Here is a 6954-nt window from a genome sequence, read left to right as displayed (position 1 = left end):
CCTATCATTCTAGATTCTGTGAATGAATCTGTGGTCACCCAAGGTATTTATTTGTTCAACAACTATTTTGTCCCTCCTATATACAATGAACTGTGAAGGATACAAACACAAAAAAATCCAGGTCCCTAAAAGATCTTCCATTATAGTGGAGGAATTAAGACAGCAGAAAGTCTTAAGTGCCCAAATAGAGATACTGAAAGGTGCTATGTAGCCTCAAAGGAGAGAAACATATCACTGCATGGGAGATTTATTAAACAGGGAAAGATCCAGCCTGTACAGGTGTATCTCAGAGATAATTGCAGATTGGTTCCAGACACTGCAATAAAATTTAAATTGCAATAAAGCTAGTCAAATAATTTTTTTATTTCCTAGCTCATGAAAATTATATTTACAGTATACTGAAGTCTATTAACTATGCAATAAAACATTATGTCTGAAAAATGTACACACCTTGATTTTAAAAATCTTTATTGCTAAAACATGTTAACCATCATCTGACCTTTCAGTGAGTCATAATTTTTTGGCTGGTGGAGGGTCTTGCCTCAAGTTAATGGCTACTGACTGATCAGGGTGGTTGGTTGCTGATGGTTGGAGTGACTGTGGCAATTTCCTAAAATAACAGTGAATTTGCCACATTCATTGACTCTTCCTCTCACAAATTATTTCTCCGTAGTGTGTGATGCTATCTGATAACATTTCACCCATGGTAGAACATCTTTCAGAATTGGAGTCAGTCCTCTCAAACACTGCTTCTGCTTTACCAACTGATTTTATGTAATACTCTAAATGATTTGTTGTCATTTCAATAATTTTCACAGCATCTTCACCAGGAGTAGATTTCATCTCAAGAAACCACTTTCTTTGCTCATCCATAAAAAATAACTTCTCACCTGTTAAACTTTCATCATGAGATTATAGCAATTCAGTCACATCCTCAAGCTCCACTGCTAAATCTAGTTGTCTTGCTATTTCTACCACATATGCAGTTATTTCCTCCACTTCATTCTTCAACCCCTCAAAGTCCTCCTTGAGGGTTAGAATCAACACCTTCCAAAATCCTGTATTGTTGACATTTTGACCTCTTCCCACGAATGAGAAATGTTCTTAATGGCATAGAGAATGGTGAGTCCTTTCCAGAAGGTTTTTAATTTGTTTTGCTTAGATCCATCAGAGGAATCATTATCTATGGCAGCTATAGTCTCATAAAAGGTATCTCTTCAATAATAAGACTTGAAAGCCAAAATTACTCCTTGATCCGTGGGCTGCAGAATGGATGTTGTTAGGAGCACAAAAACAACATTAATCTCATTATACATCTCCATCAGAGCTCTTGGGTGATCAGGTGCATTAACAAAGAGCAGTGATATTTTGAAAGGAGTCTTTGTTTTTGTTTGTTTGATTCTGAGAAGTAGGTCTCAACAGTGGGCTTGGAATATTCAGTAAACGATATTGTAAACAGATGAGCTGCCATCCAGATTGTTTTGTTCTATTTATAGAGCATAGGCAGAACAGACATATTTTTTTTTTACTTTGCAGTTTCAAAGTTTATTTCTAATACCAAAACTTGACAGCACATGAGGGGAAAGAAAAGCAACAAACAAGGAACAGCAAATAAATTTATCCTACATGCCACTTTCAGTCAACAGAATGTGGCTCTCTAGATAGCTGTGTTTAGAAAGAATCTGAAGCTTCAGCCTCACTTGTGGGAAAGACTTTTGCAACTGATTAGCAACATCAACATCTCACTCCACCCAGAATAAACCAATGGCACCAAAGTTGACAGCAAAGTTGGCATTGGCTGTACCAACAGCGCCAATAATGGGGCCAGTGAAGGTCTGACAAAATCTGGAGTGGGCATTCTGGTGGTATCTGGCCCAGAAGGTAAATGGGGTTCTAGACCAGGGATCACCAAAATATCCTTCCCCAGGTCAGCAGCTCAAACTCAATGTCATCTCAGCTCCAGGGCCCCAGTACAGCCTCATCTCTAATCCCCATGCAGGTTTTCCCTTCAGACAGGTTTTCAGCCTCAGCTGCAGCAGCATCCAGAGCATCCAAGGCCTCATCTGCAGTCTCCATGAACTGTGCAGTCCAGTCGCAATGATCTCTTTTCTGAACCTCTATCTCAGTACTTTCATCTCACTAGTTTCATGGTAGGAATGGAGGCCCCAGAGGAACTCATATTCAGGAGAGTTGTTGGGGACTTGTCTGTAATCCAGATACTTTTGCTTTACAAACGTTTAAGTGAGAAGTTTCTTCAGATCTCCAAGGAGAGGAGTCTCACCGTAGAATGCAATCTCATCCTGTGTAGTTCCTCCCAGAGGACAGCTTCATTAGCATGGTTGTCATTCATGAAGATGTTGCCCATACCACTAAGATAGCGGGGGTGGCCAATCAGTGGGAAGTGACCAATCAGGTGGCAGAAGCCAGTAGGGGGTAAGGGCCAGTCAGGAAGGCTTTGCCAATCTGGAGGACCATGCCAGCCTAGTGGATTTTGCCAAGCCAGACAACTGTACCAGGGCAGACAATGGGGTTCTTTCAAGAAACTGAGTTTTGCCAGGCTGGTGGGGTCTGCCTAGCTGGGAGGCTCTGATGCGCTGGTGGGGTCTACCTGATGGGTTCTGCCAGGCCAATGGGGTCTGCCAGAGTACATTGGGGGGTGCACAGTGTGGGTTCTGAGTAGTAACTGGAACTGGTGCAGACCTCCAGGTTCCCATAGCCAGTGAAGCCCACTTCTGATCCCCACTGCTGCTCTCATTCACATTCAAGTTATTAATCTTGTAGGTTCTCTTGCCCTGAGTTCTAGTCTTGGACTCCAGAATCTGATCCTGGAAAGCAACTGCTGATATCTGTGCAGCTGCACCATCAGATTCAGGGACACCTAGGTTGGTCTGTACTTCAGTCTGGGAAGTGGCCATCTTGGCTTGGTTAATATTCTGGGTCTCGGTATCAGCTGTTGGGGCCTTAGTGGTGTCATTCCAAGCCTTAAAGGCTGTCTTAGGCTAAGTGTTGACCATTTCACTGGCCCTGAGAGACAAAAAAATTGTAGGTGGCATTTGGGCCCATCTTAGTACTGATGTTCTAGGCTTTAAAGACCATCTTGGACTTGTTAGCAGTTAACTCACAGGTGTTTGCTGACTGGGAAAATTGTGGGCAGCATTTGGGCCCTTTGGGGTGGCATTCTGGGATATATAGGCTGCCTTAGGGGGCACACTGGGTATCTCCTTGGCATTGAGCACCTGAGAGAAATCATAGGCACCATTTGGGCCTTTTGTGGTGGTGTTCTGAGCCTTAAAGTTGTTTGGGGCCTAGTGGCAGCTGTTAAAGCCTGAATATCAACCATCTCATTGGTTGTTGCGGGCTGTGAACTCTGGGGTCTAGCATTTGGCCCAGATGCTGTGGTCTGGTTGGTAGGTGGCACCTCCAAAATCCAAATTGCCTCCATCAGGGTCTGTATAAGCAAGGTACTGTCTTCTACAGAGGCCTCAGCCTAAGAAGTGGACGAGGCCCATACCATAGTACATTTTGTGAGCCATGGCTCCTGTCCCTCTGGCAAGAGCAGAGCTTTGCCTCAGACTCCAACCCCAACCCCTTTGTTGCCTCCCTTCTTCACCACTCAGAGGGTCAAGATTGCTGTGCTTGGCTCTCTGCAGCCACACCCTCTCCTTGTCCAGGAGAAAATGCCAATGCAGCATCATAGAATAGACATAACTCTTAAGGGTCCTAGGATTTTTGAACTGAGCATTGGCTTCGACTTAAAGTCACCAGCTGCATTAACCCTTAATAAGAGAGTTAGCTTGTCCTTTGAAGCTTTAAAGCCAGGCATTGACTTTTCCTTTCTAGCTATGAAAGTCCTAGATGGTATCTTCTTCCAATAGAAGGCTCTTTGGAAGATCTGTTGTTTAGTGTAGTCGCCTTCACTAATTATCTAAACTAGATCTTCTGGATAACTTGCCACAGCTTCCACATCAGTACTTGCTGCTTCACCTTGCACTTTTATATGAGGGAGACAGCTTCTTTCCTTAAACTTCAAGAATCAACCTCTGCTAGCTTCAAACTTTTCTTTTGCAGATTCCTCATGTCTTTCAGGCTTCATAGAATTGAAAAAAGAGTCAGGGCCTTGTTCTGGATTAGGCTTTGGTTTAACAGAATGTTGTGGCTGGCTTGATCTATCCAGACCACTAAAATTTTCTCTATATCAACAATAAAGTTGTTTCTCTTTCTTATCATTGGTGTGTTTACTGGAATAGCACTTTCAATTTCCATCAAGAGCTTTTCCTTTGCATTTACAACCTGGCTAACTGTTTGACATAAGAGACCTAGCTTTTAGCTTTTCTTGGTTTTTGATGTGTCTTCCTCACTAAACTTAATAATTTTAAGCTTTTGATTTAAAATGAGAAACATGTGACTCTTCCTATCACTTGAACACTTAGAGGCCATTGTAGGGTTATTAATTGGACTAATTTTAATATTGTTGTTTATCAGGGAATTGGGAGAACTGAGTAGAAGGAATGAGATAGGGGAACAGCCAGTCAGTGGAGCAGTCAGAATATGCACACATTTATTAAGTTCACCATCACATATGGTTGTGATTTATGGAACCCCAAAGCAATTACAATAGCAACATCAATAATCACTAATCACCATAACAATATAGTAAGAAAGAGTTTGAAAGAGAATTACCAAAATGTGACACAGACATGAGGTTAGTGATGTTGCTGGAAAAAATGGCAGTGATAGATTTGCTCAGAGTTACCACAAACTTTAATTTGTAATAAATGTAGTATCTTCAAACTATAATTAAGCAAAGAGCAATAAAACAAGGTATCCTTGTAATTTCAAAGTGGAACCTTGTTTGGTTAAGAGAGGTCCCTTTTACATCATACTGACGGTATGTATCGGCTGGTTATCTTTTAATTCCTTTGCAAAATGATTTCTTGCTGACAAAGTTGCTTATTATCATTTTTTAAAGTAAGACTTAGACTGTTCATGGAGATTACTTAATTCACTGGTTGTTGCGCAATGTGATGCCAAGTCCTAATGTATTAAGTGCATTTAGGAAAACCTTGCTTCCCTTAAGGTTTTTCATAAGACACTTTGCACCACCCACACCACTTGTAAATTTATTTTGTAATAACAAAGTTAATCTAGAAAAGACCTTATGTGTATATGGTGCACAGTTACTAGTCAAACCAGTAGATGAATTTCTAATCAAACTTGCTTCTTCAAAACAAAACTATCTTTTCTATCACTTTATGTTGTTTTAAAAAAGCTGTGGAAGGGCAAGTCAAGCATGTACAAGTCACTGGTCAACCTTCTATTTCTCAGCTAATCAAAAATGTCTCCTGGGTTTCCATTTATTGTAAATTATTGTGATAAGAAAAGGGCAAGTACCAACAATAATTAGTCACTCTGATAAAAGAAATCAAACCTCACTAGAACTGAATGAAAAAGCACCATAGCATATTTTTCCTGAAATTCATCAACCTCACTCATGAAACTTACCACAAAATTTATCTTGATCTAAATACACATTTATTTTATTAGTAGTTACTGTACCACATACTGCATTAAATGTACTCCATACACATGGAGAAGTTAGGTAGCTCAGAAATTAAGGAGCTATCCTGTCTCATGATAATATAATTTATCTCTCTGGAAAATAAAGAGGTCATTGATGACAGTAATCTGAGATTCAAGAAGATAGTTTTTGATAGTAATGGATAAAGATTTAGGCTCTCTTTCATAAAAGAGAAAGTGTTTCATTTCACACATGATTGAGAGGAAATTACTCACATGATAAACATTTAACTCACTATCTTTTCCCTCCTATGCTCAATTTATGCATAATAAATCAATTAGTCCTCTGTTACCGCAAGAAAAAAATGCTTGTTGATCGGTTAATGAGAAAATATATTCCTTACAGGTGTCCATTAGGTTCCTTCTCATAGTAACTTAAGTGAAAATACATTTTTCACTTCAAATTCTAGGGCAGAATTCTCAATACCCTAGTGTTAATATTGCAGCATAACTGTTCTGAAACTATTCTTATTTATGTTTTTCTATGCTACATTGAACATCTTATGGGAAAATACATCTGTGGAATACAGCAGTCACTCAGTTTTTGCTGGTAATCTATACTAGCATTTCAAGAAGACCACATTCAGAAGTAGTGTTATAGGGACCCTTAAGGGAGTACTTTCGTTCAAACTAGGAGAGAAAGTAATGATAACAGCAACCACAAAAACAATATAAAAAAGGAAACTTTCACACATTAATTTAATTTTGCATGATGCTAAAACAATAGGTTGAAAAATAAGAACTTCAGCTAATCAGTTGTTTGCTCATTCTACGTTATTATAAATAACCAAGTCAACAATTTCCCTAACATTGACTTAGCTGGCCTTGAATTCCAGAATAGATATATTTTGTTGCAAGTGAGTACATAGAGAAGGGATAAGAAATTATACTTTTAGATTATTTTGGGTTAACATTGGATCAATATCATTCTCCAACCATAAAAACTTAATGATGTATGCTTTGTGTATACCTACTCTCTAAGTTAGTGCTTTTGGCGCTTCTCCCACTTCCACTTATTCCAGATGTATGACTCCCAATGTGGACAATCGAAGTCCCCTGAAAATAATTGGTCAAAATATTTCTTAATAGACACTAGAAACAAATTTGTAAAAATAAAAAATAGCAATATTTTACTGCTTTTGGTAAGCGTTGTTATTTCATTGGGTGACCAACTAAAAATTCCTTAGCTCTCTTTACCTGGACACTCTCTAGATCCATCCAAATACATACAAATCCACCTTCCTACACACACACACACACACACACACACAAACACACACACACAGGGACACATACAATCTTGATCACATAGTGTAACTGCATCAGAAGTGCCACATCTCATGTACAGAAATAGTTATAATCATTCTAAGCAGCATG

The 6954-nt window shown here is 39.3% G+C and overlaps 1 pseudogene; it reads right to left on the bottom strand.

Moving 5' to 3' along the window:
- Window positions 1-1742: 1742 nt before the first annotated feature.
- Window positions 1743-3533, bottom strand: LOC113244321 (melanoma-associated antigen D1-like; annotated as a pseudogene).
- Window positions 3534-6954: the final 3421 nt, after the last annotated feature.

Source organism: Ursus arctos, chromosome X (genome assembly GCF_023065955.2).
Source record: "Ursus arctos isolate Adak ecotype North America chromosome X, UrsArc2.0, whole genome shotgun sequence".
Classification (NCBI taxonomy): domain Eukaryota; kingdom Metazoa; phylum Chordata; class Mammalia; order Carnivora; family Ursidae; genus Ursus; species Ursus arctos.
Note: the sequence above shows the minus strand (reverse complement) of the source record. Positions and strands in the feature narration are given on the sequence as shown.